The sequence below is a fragment of the Phalacrocorax carbo genome, chromosome Z (assembly GCF_963921805.1).
Source record: "Phalacrocorax carbo chromosome Z, bPhaCar2.1, whole genome shotgun sequence".
NCBI classification, from domain to species: Eukaryota; Metazoa; Chordata; class Aves; order Suliformes; family Phalacrocoracidae; genus Phalacrocorax; species Phalacrocorax carbo.
Genome location: NC_087548.1, coordinates 38,098,210 through 38,112,098, shown reverse-complemented (window position 1 = coordinate 38,112,098; position 13,889 = coordinate 38,098,210). Strand labels below are relative to the sequence as shown.

At 42.3% G+C, this 13,889-nt stretch overlaps 1 protein-coding gene across 4 annotated transcripts in view; it reads left to right on the top strand.

Annotated features, from left to right (window-relative positions):
- Window positions 1-1,937: 1,937 nt before the first annotated feature.
- Window positions 1,938-13,889, top strand: part of PIP5K1B (phosphatidylinositol-4-phosphate 5-kinase type 1 beta) — a 112,670-nt gene continuing 100,718 nt past the window's right edge. For 2 of the 4 annotated variants that reach the window (XM_064437999.1, XM_064437993.1), the window contains exon 1: window positions 4,918-5,104. The gene's annotated coding sequence lies outside the window, so the exon portion shown is untranslated. Of the gene's footprint in view, window positions 2,023-2,086; window positions 2,248-4,917; window positions 5,105-13,889 lie in introns of those variants that run through there. The other 2 variants (XM_064437994.1, XM_064437997.1) reach the window with 2 other exon arrangements.

The window sequence follows — 13,889 nt, the reverse complement described above, 5'->3', positions numbered from 1 at the left end:
GGTGGTTTTCGTATACCTGTGCAGGATGCTGCTGTCAGACCCCAAAGCACTTAGCTACCACCCTGGCAGTGTGAGGAGAAGAAAATGGTCATTGAGATTCATAACTTGTCATTTACTGACAGTTTTCTTACATCACAGCACTGTTACTGAGTGCATGCATGACTGGAAAAAGCATTCAGGTACCCGTTTGGTTCAACACAAAGAAGAAAAAAACTCTCACTTACTTCAGGGATGTTTTTTTGCAGGAAGAGGAGTCACGGGTTCTGTCTGCTCTTCTTGGGCCTGGGACTTGGTGTTGCCTGTTCACCACATGTAAGCAGTGTCACTGCTATCTGCAGTTGCTAAAACTTCATTTGCAAGAGTTCTCTAAGACAGTTCAGTCTTGCTGGTTGAGGTGAAACATAATGTGAAGCAGCCCACCTTAAAGATCTGAAAGGAAATTTTGAGAAGCCCTGATGGTATTAGATTATTCTCCTTTGTCTTCCAAATACTCATGTCACCATGAGCTAGTTAATGCTGCAGATTTTGAATATATTAAGAAAGTGTCATCCTCTAAAGATTCAGAGCTGAGCCAGACGGCACAATTGACTGTGGTGTATATGAGCCACTGTACTACTACTGGTGTGAAAAGCAGAAATGGAAGCATCAGGGAATGAGATCAGAAGCTAGTTTTCCAGAGATCTCTCTTGCAGCTCTAACCTAGGGAAGCCATCACCATTTAAGTGGTGTGACTATTGCACATTGGTTTGAGTAAACATGCAGTGTAGTTGCTCTGCTACCATTTGTTATAAATATCATGGCAGATAAGAAACATATAAGGACCTTGAGCAAAATGGAACAAAATGGAAGTAGCACATTGAAATGCTATGTGATTTCTTCAATACATGCACACATACCATAGTTCCTTCTGCCCTTGGAATTCAACATCCATGAGTCAGAGTATCTGATATCGGTAATTACAGCTATAAATGCACAGTTATTATGCACTCATCTTGTGTAGCTTGGGAGTAGTCTATTCCACCAGGAATAAAAAGGTCCTGAACAGACGCTAAGGATTAGTAATGTGCAGTGAGCAGGCACGACCACCTGTGCAGCTTTGTGCTGTGTGGCAGGGGTACAGGCTCAGCACTCTGCTCCCTGAGAAGAGCTCAGGGCCCTGTAGATGAGACGTCTCCTTGAATGCAGCAGTGTTGCGATCAAGGTCATCCCAACCCCCCTATCTTCTGCAGCAGGAAATCTTTCCACATTTGTTCTCCCAGCTTCCTTTCCACATTCATTCACCTACATTGATTTATAGCCTTCCTTATGGTCCTCCTCCTCAATACCTTCCTGGGGCCTGCAAAACTTGAACATGGAAAGTACATGAGCTTGGGGAATTAACAGCTTGGAATTTTGGCCTTCTCAGCATAGATGGGAGTGCCCAGTTGGAGGTTGCAGTGACACACCTTGTGTGGTCCCGCTCAGGCCATATGTGTTTCCTGGTGGCCAGCCCAAAAGTAGTCTTATGTGAGAAGCAGTACTCAGAGCTCAGATGCGATGAATGAGTGCAACCCTGGAGAAATGGAACAAGAGGCAGGATAGTGAGCATGTGCCAGACCGTGACCCTTTGGTCCAGGTTGACAGGCTTGGCCTGGTGTGCCTGGCTGGCCGTGGTGGCAGACCCCATCTTGCCAAAAACAGGCCAACAGGTGCTGCCACGCCACGGCCTTGTGCACCAAAGCAGACCACAGCCCTCCGTGACCCCTCGCAGCCCTGTCTTCTGGCGACCCGGGACCCCCGACCACCAGCCGCCCGCCCGCCCAGGGCCCCCGCACATAAGCCCCTGCACCCAGAGCGCCGCAAACACGGCGGCAAAGGACGAGAGGCGGCAGCCGGGTCCGCGAAGCCGCCGGCGGTTGGGGTGGGGAGGACGCGCCGCGGGCACAGCGGGCGGGAGGAGCCCATCCGCGGGCGGGGCCGCGGCCACGGCCCGCCGCGCCGCCTCGCCGCCCCGCTCCCAGGCGCCACACATCGGCGCTGGAGGTGAGGGAGGAGGGTCGCTGCTGTCTGTCCGTCGGGGCGGGTTGGAGGCGGCGGTGGGCGGCAGCCCGGCACTCCGGTCCGGCCGCGGGGGGCTCGGCGGGGCGCCGGGGGTGGGGGAGAGAGGCCTCCCGCGGGGTGCCTGGCCGGGGGCCCTGACCGGCTGAGGCGTGTACATCCGTACGTGCGCTGTCGCTCTTCTTTCTTGCCTTGTTCCCGGCGCTGTGGGTGAGCGGGCCTCGCCGCGGGGCCTGGGGGGCTTCGGCGCGCGCGCTGTTCGTTTTTTTTTTTTTAATTATTTATTATAGTTTTAGGGCTGTGCGCCTCCCCTCGCTCCCAGCGGGGAGGTCGACGTGGGCGGCAGGCGCCCCGAGGTGGGCTCGGGCAGGTGCCGGGCCGGGCCGGGGGCGGCCTGTCCCCGCCGGGGAGCCGCGTCTGCACCCGCCGGCGGTCCGGCTGCCGCCCGAGTGGCTGACAGAAACCGTCGCTCATTGCCGGCCTGTTTGTGTTCGTCTGTTCTGGGGGAATTGTTCTCTGAAATACCACGGACTTTTAAGTCTCTTAATTGCGGGATTGTAGCTTTTTAAGGAAAAAAACCAAACAACCACAACAACGGCGTGTGAGGGAATTGTGAGGGTAGGTCCCTGCTTGCCTCAGGCACCGGCTGTTCCAGGCTCAAACTCTGCTGCGGCCGAAGGAGCTCTGTCCGGCGGGCGCAGCCCACCGCGGTGGGGCCCGGCCAGGGCCAGTTCCTTCCCCCCTCCAGCCGCCCCGGGGAGACTGGGTCGGCTCAGCCGTTTCTGCCCGAGGTGCCGTTTTTAGCCGATCAGCCTCCGACAGGAGGAAACTCTTTAAATAGTAAACTTGCCTCTTCGTGCAATAGAGTGGCTTTCCTAAAGTAGCAATGTTTCCGATACACAGTTTAGGTGATCAGAGGTTGGTTGGTCGTTCCCATCCCCACCCTCATCCCCTTTCTTTTTAATGCTGCTTCTTTAAAACTGAGCTGTTGCTTTAGGAAAACTTTGTGCGGATATTATATTAGCTGTCCCAAAGGAAATGTAAATATACTTGTTTCATGTTGCTTCTAAAAGGATATTGCTTACAGCGAAGAAACAGTGTTTTTGTTCCTTCTGTTTTGTTAGACAGTTATGTATTTATGTAAATGTTTTGAGCTCACATTTAGGTAGCATAAGGTGGAGGAGGGCTCAGGTCAAAATAAAAACCACAGAAACTCCTTAAAATGAAGCTAACATAAGCAGCATTGGGGCAGCTAACATAAGGAGCATATATTGTAGCACCCCCTGGGTTTTTTATGCCTTGACGTAAACTTATAGGATGTTTATCCCATGCTTTGTTATGGTAGAGATACTTTTTAAAAAAGTTAATTATATGGGCTTCCAAAATCTATTTGATCTTCAAAGCAGAGAATATGTAGTCTGATGACTTCCTAATATAGTTGTTACTCTGACTCTTGCAGAACCTTAAAAACATGAATAATTCTTAATTTGTCACATCTCTGCCTCCACCTGGATACTTTCTCTCATCCTTAATGTACTCTTTTGCCTTGTGGCCATCTGAAAATTGATTAATGAAAACCTAAATGGAACAGAAATATTTACATCCGTTTTGTTTTTAAAGGTCAGTTCCTGGTAATCAATATATTCAGGGAAAAATAAAACATGATTGTAAAAATGTTCCTTTTCACCCTTTACTGTATTTCATCTCTTTCCTGGATTCTTCCCCTCCCCCGATTAGATAGAATACAATTTTCCACTCCCTGTTTTAAGTTTAGTAATTGATCCTTAAACTGATAAAAACAGCAAGAGGTTTCTTTCACTGAGTTCAGCTGGTGCTAGTTTAGGGCTGTTTATCATCTTTAGTTATGTATTTAGGTCTTCTTGATCTCAGGAGAATTGAAACATGCCTAAAAAGCCTATGCTTACATGGTTTGCTGTAGTAGTGTGTGTGGAATGGTGTTGATTTTTTTTAAGTTTTGTTTCTTCTCTAGCCTGTAGGTAGATAACAGATTTTTTCACTTCTGACACCAGCAGAATGGGCTAGAGACTATAAAAATACTTTCTCTGTTCCTTGTGTAATGTGGTCCACAGAGTGTTGAAAAAGTGGTTACTGGTTCTTGCAGCTCCATGTATACAGAGTCTACTTTGGGTGTTCATGGTCTGTGTAACCAAAGCATGTTAAGTGTGTTGGCGTTCTCGGCTACTTTAGGATAGGTGCTGGTAACAGCCTTTACTTTGGACCTGCGCAGCTGTTTGTAAGGTGCTGCCTCCCCTTCTCTCTCCAGATTCCATTTGTTTTTAAGAGGAGATAAGAGCTGGCACAGCTTCTGTGCAGTTTTCGGCACCATGCAGTATACAGTGCTATGCTAACGATTGCTGAGAGCCTGCCTAAGCAGTTATCTTACATAATGATTGTAGAGTATATACTTGTTTGTGTTGCAATGTAGCTACTTTGGTTACTGCTGGTAATTATATGGTGCTATAATTGAAATTTATATACTGTGGAAGTGAAAAAACAAACTTACTAATCAGGCGAAATGAATGTGCGTTTAGAAGCGTAAGCAGTTTGGTATATGTTGTAATGTTCAAAACTCTGTATTGCTTAGAATTGAATAGCAAACTCTGCACAACTTAAATGCAATGAAATGCTTTTCTAAATGAAGTGTTACTGACAGTGCTAGGCAGGGATTGGGAAGAGGATCCTCATGCCTTCCCTGCCATCCAGTCTTAGGTACGGCTTGGACCATTCTTAATCTTCTAGGTGATATTTGCGTTTGAATCAATTTTGTATTGTACCTTCTTGTTGTGGACCCACACCACTGATATTCTGAATTTTATTTTCCCTAAATAAATCAAGTGTCTCATTTGTCATCGCAGATTCCTGCTGTCGTTATGAGGTCATGCGTCTTGTCTTATTCCTCACGTTTGTACAGTCCAGAAAGAGCTCTTTCTCCTTCAGTGTGAGGAAGAAACTTCGAGTCCTCCCTCAGTGAGCTGGAAATCCCGTCTTTTACCTTCCATCTTCATTCTCCAGTGTGAACTAGAAAACCATATCAGCCTGTTGAGAGGTACAATATATACCGTTTTACTGTTACTTCCTCCTTGCTGTAAAACTAGCTGTTTTATTTGTAATCAGCAACGTAGGGGGAAGTTGTAGGTGTTGCACTTGCCTTGTATATTTTCACCATTGTCGAGATGTGCTTGTGTTTTGGATTTTGAAGTATGACATTTTTAAAAACTATAAGTAAAGTAAGCTGGCGTAAGTTTCTTCAGCATCATATTTGAGAAGTTACTTGTAAAACTTTGTGTGGTGCTGTGTACGCGCATAGTCATGGGATGCTTCCATCTAGTAAAGCAGGTGCTGGATGATGGCCATTTTATTAACTGTGCTCATGTTTATTCCTAGCTCTTTTAGCTTGAGATTCATGTCTTCTGTGACTGCATGCCACCTGGCCAGTACCCTGTGTTTGGCACCCTTTGTTTTTTATGTGATTCTTCTTGTGGCAGTATTTAAAATTCTACAGATAGTGATACATATTTTTAAATGTCTCTCTGAGGCCAGGTAATACCGTATTACACCCTAGAGCTGAGACATAGAGGCTGAAAGATTCATCCAATGCTGTGTAAGAAGTGCATGTCTGCAGGTCACGGCCCAGTGTTAGTAAGATGATTTTTATCCTCTCTTTAGCGGAGACCAATTCACTGTGAATCATAAAACTCATCCTATGAAAAAAGTACCAGGGATCTGGAATCAGGTTCTGCTTGGCTCATTTTGTCGCTGTACAAACTTATTGAGTTGGCAGTTTTCTGGCATGTGAAGAAATAAATTGGAAAACCTAGCTTGGTGTCCTTCGACTGATCTGCAAGTTTATGATCAGAAATATACAAAATATGGACGCAAATGAAAAGATGGTGCAATTACACAAATACTTTAAAAATTGAATACCATTCAATAGTGAAACTATTGCTGTAATTCATAAATGCAGTTACTCAATCATGTTCACAACTCCACAAACATGCCATGCCATTTGAACTGAAGGAAACTGCTAGCAGTTAAGTTTACCGCTTGATGAGCAGAGCAGTGTGATGGGATGTTGCCTTTGGCACCAAAGTTGACTTAAAAATACTACAACTGTTATGGCAGTTTGCCCCTTTTTTTACTGTGGTTGCACAACTGTTGGTGAGGCTTTGCAATAATAACGGATCACTGCACTGATCTGGGTTAAATAGAACAAAAGAAATTGGTGTGGAGGGCAGCTATTTTCAACTGACTTTTTGACTGGTGCAATTTGCTGGCACAACCATCTGTGGGGTTGTGTTGTGGGGGTGTGTAAACAGCAGTGGAGGGGTGGAAGAGAAGTGGAATTAGCGGAGTGAGACCTATTAGCTTCTCTTGCTCTTGAGAAAATAGTATGTGCAATTGCTGTTACTGTTCCTGTAATCTGGTCAAGAGGGAGAAACTTGTTGCTTGGTTCCCAACAGCTGTTGCCCCCACCATGTCGTCTGTCCACATAATATTCTAAACCTTATTTTCTGTGCCCATCAGGGCTTTTTCTCTTGTTCCCCTGAGCTATAGCATATAGGTGGGCAGACCTGTGGCCGCAAAGTGATTGAACAGGCCGGATTCTCCTTGGGCTGTTTTGTACCCAGAATTTCCCATCCCTCTCTATTTGGAAAAGTTATTTGCTTTTTTATCCTGCTTAGTTTATTTTCACAAGAAGTTCTTGGCCTGGGTACCAGTGTGAGTCAGCTAAATGCCAATGGATATATGCATGCAGCTAGATGATAGCTTAATTGTGACAGGGATGTGTGCCTGTCAGTTGCCCTGTCTCGGCATAGTTAGTCCCAGCAGCAGCAGCTGGGTGAGCAGGGAGGTACCAATGATGGTGAGCTGATGGGAGCCCGAGGTCTGTACTGTGGCTCGTAGATTGTTCTGGCCTCTGTCCTGTGTTAGTTTGCTGCTCTTGCTGACAGGCATGCGTAGAAAGATTTCCTAGTGCAGGAATGGCACTTCCACTTGGTTACAAAAATTCTTGTGAAGTCTCCTGCCATTAGCTGCAAGACCATGAAAGACAGTAAGTGTTCTGTCTTGGATTCATTACAAACTCTTGTTTCTTCCCTAAATCTAAGGCTGATTATTTTCAGTTCGTGAAGAGGATTAACTGCATGAGATAGCATGTCTCAAACTGTAGTTTGCTCATTGCTGATAATTTTTGAAGCAACAGTAGGGTCACAGACTGTCTCAAATAGTCTTAAATTATTTTTTTTTTTAGCTTACTAAAGGTTTCTGCTGGACTCTGGGTGATTTGCAGGACAGTTTGTAATCTGTTGGCTTACAAAATTCGGGAAGTGTGTTTTCTTTGTTTCCTGCTGTGTGCAGCAAACTCTGTTGTTGGTATATCATCCTAAGCACTCAAGATGCAGAGAAATGGGGAGCCGCTAAGTTTTTATTTGGCTAATGAGGTATTCGCTTGATTTTGAGTGATGTGGAAGTTGGTATGGCTAATTGTGTCAGGTATATTGCAGTGCGTGAGTACAGGCACACACAGAAGCCTTTGAAGGACTTGTACTTCAGCCCTTTATTCCCCACTCAACCTTCCTCACCCTTTGAGGAAATGAAACTTTCACATTCAGAGTGGTGGTGGAAGGTCCTGGGAGGGAAGAGAGATGTCCCACCAAGTTCGGTTACTTTGTTCAGCGTGGAAACAAAGGAAGTATTATGAAGACATTTACAACTAGAAAACAGAAAACCTTTTCATGGGAGTCCACAGCTTCTGGTTTTAATGCAAACATGATGATGTAACAATTAATCTTGTTAAATAATGATTCTTGTACATTTCATGTTATCAGGCTTTGTTTACACTATAAACCTCTCTCTTGCCAGCTATTCACAGATCACTATAGTAGGACACTAAAGTATTGTAAATGGAAAGGATATTATTATGTATTTCTGAGTGGCAACAGAAATCTACGTTGAAACCTTACTTTGCTTTGAGGCTTTGCTGGTCTTTACACTAGAAATAGTTTGAAACTACTGGAAATGTGTAAGGATCGTAGTCTTCACTTTTTCCCTGGTGGTAATCCCTTACAGAGATGTGATGCTGTTGGGACTACTTTAATCCTCAGTCATGTCAATATGGTGATTCTTAGCATATGCAGAAAGCAGAGATGACATTGTCAAAGAGGCAGTTTGACATCTGACACAGAATATTATTTCTTGGTGTGTAGATAATAGAATTCAAGTATGAAATATTAGAAGTACATAAAATTAATTTTAAGATACTTTCTAAAATTCTGTTTTAACTAGATGAAACAATGAATTTAGGAAGAGTTTTAGTGATACTGATTCTGAGAAGGAAGAGTTTCAGACCTCTTTAATAAAATAATCCATAGTAATTCAGAAGGACCTCTTAAATGGCAATGTGAGTGGTAAATTGCTTTTGTTTCATTTATGTAGGAATACCTGCTAAAATGTTCACTGCTAAATTAACATTTCATTTTGTTTGTTTAGTTAAAATATAATTTTTCAGAGCCAGGACTGAAGAACGAGTAGCTTGTAACTAAATATTCAAGTTAAGATCGTTCATCTACTGCTTCACATCTGAAATGTTTTATTATTTGGCACCTCATGCTTCAGTGTTTGAAAAAAGAGACTTCAGCAGTAGGAGGAGCATCCTACTTGTTAGCCCTCAAAACTTCAGTTAAGTCTTGGAGTATTTTAAACTTGTCATCTTTGCTCAGTCCCAAGCTCTCTGTCTGGAATTATGTAGAACATGGACAACTAATTTTGACCTGTCTGTGGAGAAACATTTTAATTATCTGCATATGTTAAACAGCAGAGTCAGAGTACTGTGGTGTTCTCATGCAAAACAGCAAAGAAACATACCAGTGCCTAGCTAGACTGGATATTGTAAGGCTGACCCATGTCTTTGTTTAGGGCTTACAAGGTTGCTTCTCTTTCTTTAGGTTACTACTGTGCTAGAGAACGTACTCATTTTTCTTGTGTGCTGGTGTATACCTAGGTGTGACTTCTGTCATGTGCTTTGCATACACTTACACCGGAGTCAGAAGCGTTAATGCAGACAGAAAGACCCCACCTAGGACTGTCTGTTACTTGACTAGCTGTTTGTAGCAGAGTAGCAATACCAGAGGTTTGTATTCACCAGTGGTGAATGAATACTCTGAGTCATCTACAGCCTATATGGCCTGCAATGAAGACGTGGTTTCCCTCATTTATGTCTCCTTACCTCAGCAGACTAGGTTATTATGTGAGCACAGGCCTTCCTGTTGTGCTGTAATTAGCCAAAAGCAAGCACAAAAAGCTTCAGGATAAAAGAAACAACACATCTGGAACCACTCTTCAGAGTTACTGGTTCTCAAGTCGAGATTATTGCCTTCAGTTAGCAGCTGAACTGATCAATTAACTTCCTCTTTCCAGTAGTGATCCAGTAAGTCATTAAACTAATTATTCCACTGCTAATTAGTACTCTCACTTTTTTCCTTTTCTGTATCAGCTTGGTTGTAAAGGGAGCTTTGTAATATGTGCTGGTCTTACTCTTGATTTTAAATATTAATTTTAAAAGATAGGTCTCAATCTTAGTTTTAAAAGATACTGTGCTTGCTGGGGGAAGGCTGATTATGTTGGAAGATGAATATATCTTGCAACACCAAGAAAGGAAATTGTTATCTCTGTTTCAGCAGTGTACGCTAAAGTATTTTTTGGCTATATGAATAGTTAGAAATGTAGTTTAGAAAGGAAAAAAGAGCCATTGTCTGCTCTGTCCCTGGGGGCTCCAGTTTCTAGATTTATCTGGATTTCTTTGGGACTTGAACTCCATTGTACTAAAGTCCAAATAGAGCAAGTCTTGCATGTTACTGACCTCTGAGTTTATTTTGACAAGTCTTTTCAATGTTTGAACCTACCAAGCTTCTTTCTGCTTCATGTGCTTTGTCAAAGAGGTGACAGGAACTCTCCAGGGTGGAAAATGCATCTGAAGATTGACGTGTCAAGCTGACTGTCAAAAAGCAGTACCCTCTTCACCTTAGTTTCTCCAGAGGAAAAGTTGTGTAAGGATCCCTACAGTAGTTATGTACTGCAGAACTCATCTTTGAGCCTGGTCGAGAAAGATCACTGTAGTTTAAGTGCATTTGTGATCGGAGTGTGGCTTTGGTGCAGCCCAGAGCAGTTGTGTATCATAGGAGTATCCTACATTATATTTTTAGTGATCGAATTTATTTACCTGTGATGTAATAATGATAATTTTTAACAGCTGCTTGACCATGTGTGTAGGTCAATCATTAACTAGTAAGCAGCCATGAACATCTGTACGATTACTAAGAGCAGTTACCTTTAGCACTCACCTTGACTCCTCCCACTTTGTGCATACACATTGCAGAGGCTACCTGTCATTTGGAATTGCCCTTTGTATCTCACCACTTGAATTGTGGCTCCGAGTTGGGTATGAAGTGATGATCTGCAACCACAGAATGTTGAAACCTAATCAAGACCCTTTTGTGTGGTCCCACTCTTTGTGTTCCATTTGTTAGTTTGCTGCACAGGCTTTTTAGCTGCAGCCTCTCCCTCTGACGCATGTAGGAGCTGAAACAGTGAGATCTGAGTCTGGGTATTCCTTGGGCAAGTAAGGGAAGCCCCTGCTAGGGGTAGGTATGTCCCCTGATGCAAAGGTTGAAACGAGGCTCCTACCTGGCCACAGCTTTTGTATGCTTGCTGATGTTTCTTTTATGTGGGCAAAGACCCCTCTGGCCCTTACTAGCAGTCTTCCCAATGGCAGCTGTGCTGACGCCCTAAATCAGCCTTGTGGCACGATGGTTGGGGCAGATGTGCCCCAGGACACAGCTGGCATAGGGGAGACATCAGTGCAGTGTTGATGCAAATGACTGATAGCGATGATGTGCATCTGGGGTACATGTAACATTTTATCATAAAGAACTGACACATGTACATAATCTCTGGCTGGTTTGGATCTGTGTTTAACTTACAAATTAATTGTGAGTCACCTGTGTTTGAAGGACTGCCTGACCTCTTTGGTCACAGTGTGATATTATACAAAGAACTGTAGCTTTGCATGTTTCATTCCTCTTGCATCAGGTTGTGTTTGAGTAATTAGAAATGCTGTTTGGAAAAAAAAAACAACAAACTAATGAACAAATATATTTTTATTAAATTAAGGCATTTAATGAGAATTGTAGTAATAAAAAAATCTGTACTAATTGTGTATTGGAAGAAAGGTTGCTTACCTTAATTATTTTAAATAATAACTTACATTGCAAGGTCAGAATCTAACTTTGATTGTAAATTTGCCTTTCAAAAGGGAGATACTCTAGACAGATGTATTTTTTTTTTTAATTTGCCCTAAGACAGGTTACCAAACACTGGAGGGTTTTATTTCAGAAATATGCACCACAGCAATTATGATAAAATCTCTTTAAATCTTTTTCCATTATTTCAGCTCTTACTTGAGCTGAATCTTACCCATTTATGACTGTATCCCTGTGCCAGGCTGACTTTGTGATCAGAGAGGCCTCACCAGTCAGTGGGAGACAGTAGTGTCAGGCAATTCACAGCTCTTTGCAAAACTCAAGGGGATTTCCCCTTGGTTAGGAGGGGTCAAGGAGGAGTTTACGTTTAAAATCATCACATTTGGTTTATTTGAATCTGAAGTTATCTGTTCTATTGATATGTTGTTCATACAGATACTATAGAACTTTGAGTTTAATTCATGCAGCTATTTGTGATCTGAAATTCCCTCAATCTTCTAATATACATGCCCATGCAAGCCTGATGTATCTTTTGAATGTGCCGTATATGTCTGATATATCTGATGCCTGATAATATGCAATAACAGGACAGCATCATTAGCTATAGCAAATGTGAGAGCACCTGAGTACATTGATTGGAATGGTTGAACTGGAGGTTAAAATGCCAGTGGCAATTTCAGATACCTTCAGCTGAAGCTGCAGGTGTAATATAACAGACTGGTAGGAAGTGATTTATAAGTTGCTTGGTTTTGCGGCGGGTTTTTTTTTTGGTTATAGCATGACATTGGTGGAAGAATTTAGTTTTGCTTTGCTATACTTGCAAATGATGATAAAATGCATGATGAGAAGTGTGGCTCATAAAGTTGAGTTAAAAGCAAAAGATGCCTTTAGGATGTTTTTGGTTGCTGCTATTGAGCAATGTCTTCATTTTTACATAGACCTTCAGAGCAGAAAAAACCTTGAAACTTCAGGTCTAATTGCAGGGATGGTAAGTTTCTTCCAGGATTTTAACTTGTTTGTTGAGATGTAAACATTTCTCTCAGTGTTTGCAACACTAATATTGTGCTAAAGCATCACAAATTATATGCAAACTGCTAGAAATAGATATTTTTATGAAGTAGTTTGAGGGCATAAGTAATTGGGCATAGTGAAAAATGAGAATTTTTCCACTTGCAATAACCTGTAGGGATATTAGCAATGAACCTCTGAGTGGAATTTAGTAACTGTTCTGGTTAAAACTTTGTTGCAGTAGCAACAACTTTAAGTACCTTCATGTTTTTTTTTGGTGCTCCATTAGTTTTTGTTTATCTTATGGTTTTTAATCAGAATACGTTTGAAACAGTGGGAACTAATCCATTTAGAGGCAGCAAATCTGAGGCTGAAAAGGTTGGGAACAAATAAGTTTTGGCTTTGGTGTTTTGTTGGTACTTCTGCTAATTGAAACAAGAAGCAGCTGTTGATGCAGGGAGATGGAGGGCCAGGGTCTTTCTGTGGGACCTCAGAAATATTCAGTTTAAACACCAATTCTGTGAATTTGTTGCTTTCACCTATCAGCACTTTCTATCTTTAGAAAGTGCTTTGAAAACTGAGAAATACTATATACTATGTATCTACAAAGTGAGAATGGTAGTATGTCAGTAACATACCAGAGGGTGGGATTTGCAGAGCACCCCCATAGTTGGAAGGAGGAGAAATAAAATTCAGTTGTTTTCTTATAAATTCTGAGGTTTACTGTCTTTGCTATTAAAATTAAATGTAAAATTACAGACACAAATTTTATAGAGTACACCTGATGCGTCTTTACGTTTTATTAAAGAGTTAAAGCTAGCTGGTGTGTGGAAATGAGTTCAGCAAGCTGCAGCTGGTTCTTGTAACCTCAATTCTGTTTGTGTAGATTTGTTGTATAAGGTACTGAAGGTAAAAACATTTAATGAACTTCAGTACATAAGTTTTTACTTATTATTAAAAACTTGCACTTAGATTGTCAGTCTAATGTCATGTTACACAATAATGTGTATAATAGAATGTCAATCTAATCAATGAATACTCTGCTACAAGGTGTCACTTAAAACATGGGATATGAGGAGAAAATCTGGGCTCACCCCATGAGAACTGTTGAGACCCTGCAGTTTTTTTCTGACAGAAGTGAGGGATGCAAAGACTCGTCCCTTTATGTGGCAGACTCTTAAGGACTAAACAAAAAAGTTGTAAGAGCTGTACCTTTAAGGCCTAACTGAAAAAAAGAAATACAGTGTACTGAGTATAGCAAAGGGTAACGTCTTTTGATGAGGGCTGCTGTCCACATTGTATGTTTCCTGCGGTTTGTTACTGTATTGCAGTAGGGTGGTGCATTCTGCCTGTTACCTGTCTGTAAGCATGGTAATCAAATGCAGGCTATGAACCTGCTTGTGCTGTAGGGTTTCTAAGAAACTCCAGGTGCACACAGTATCGGATTTGACACTGTGAAACATCTATGCTATTTAATGGACCTTGACAATGTCTTTCATGTCATATATTCTACTAAGCGACTTTTATTTGTGCCTATAAAGTATTGGAATATATTGTACTCTGCCA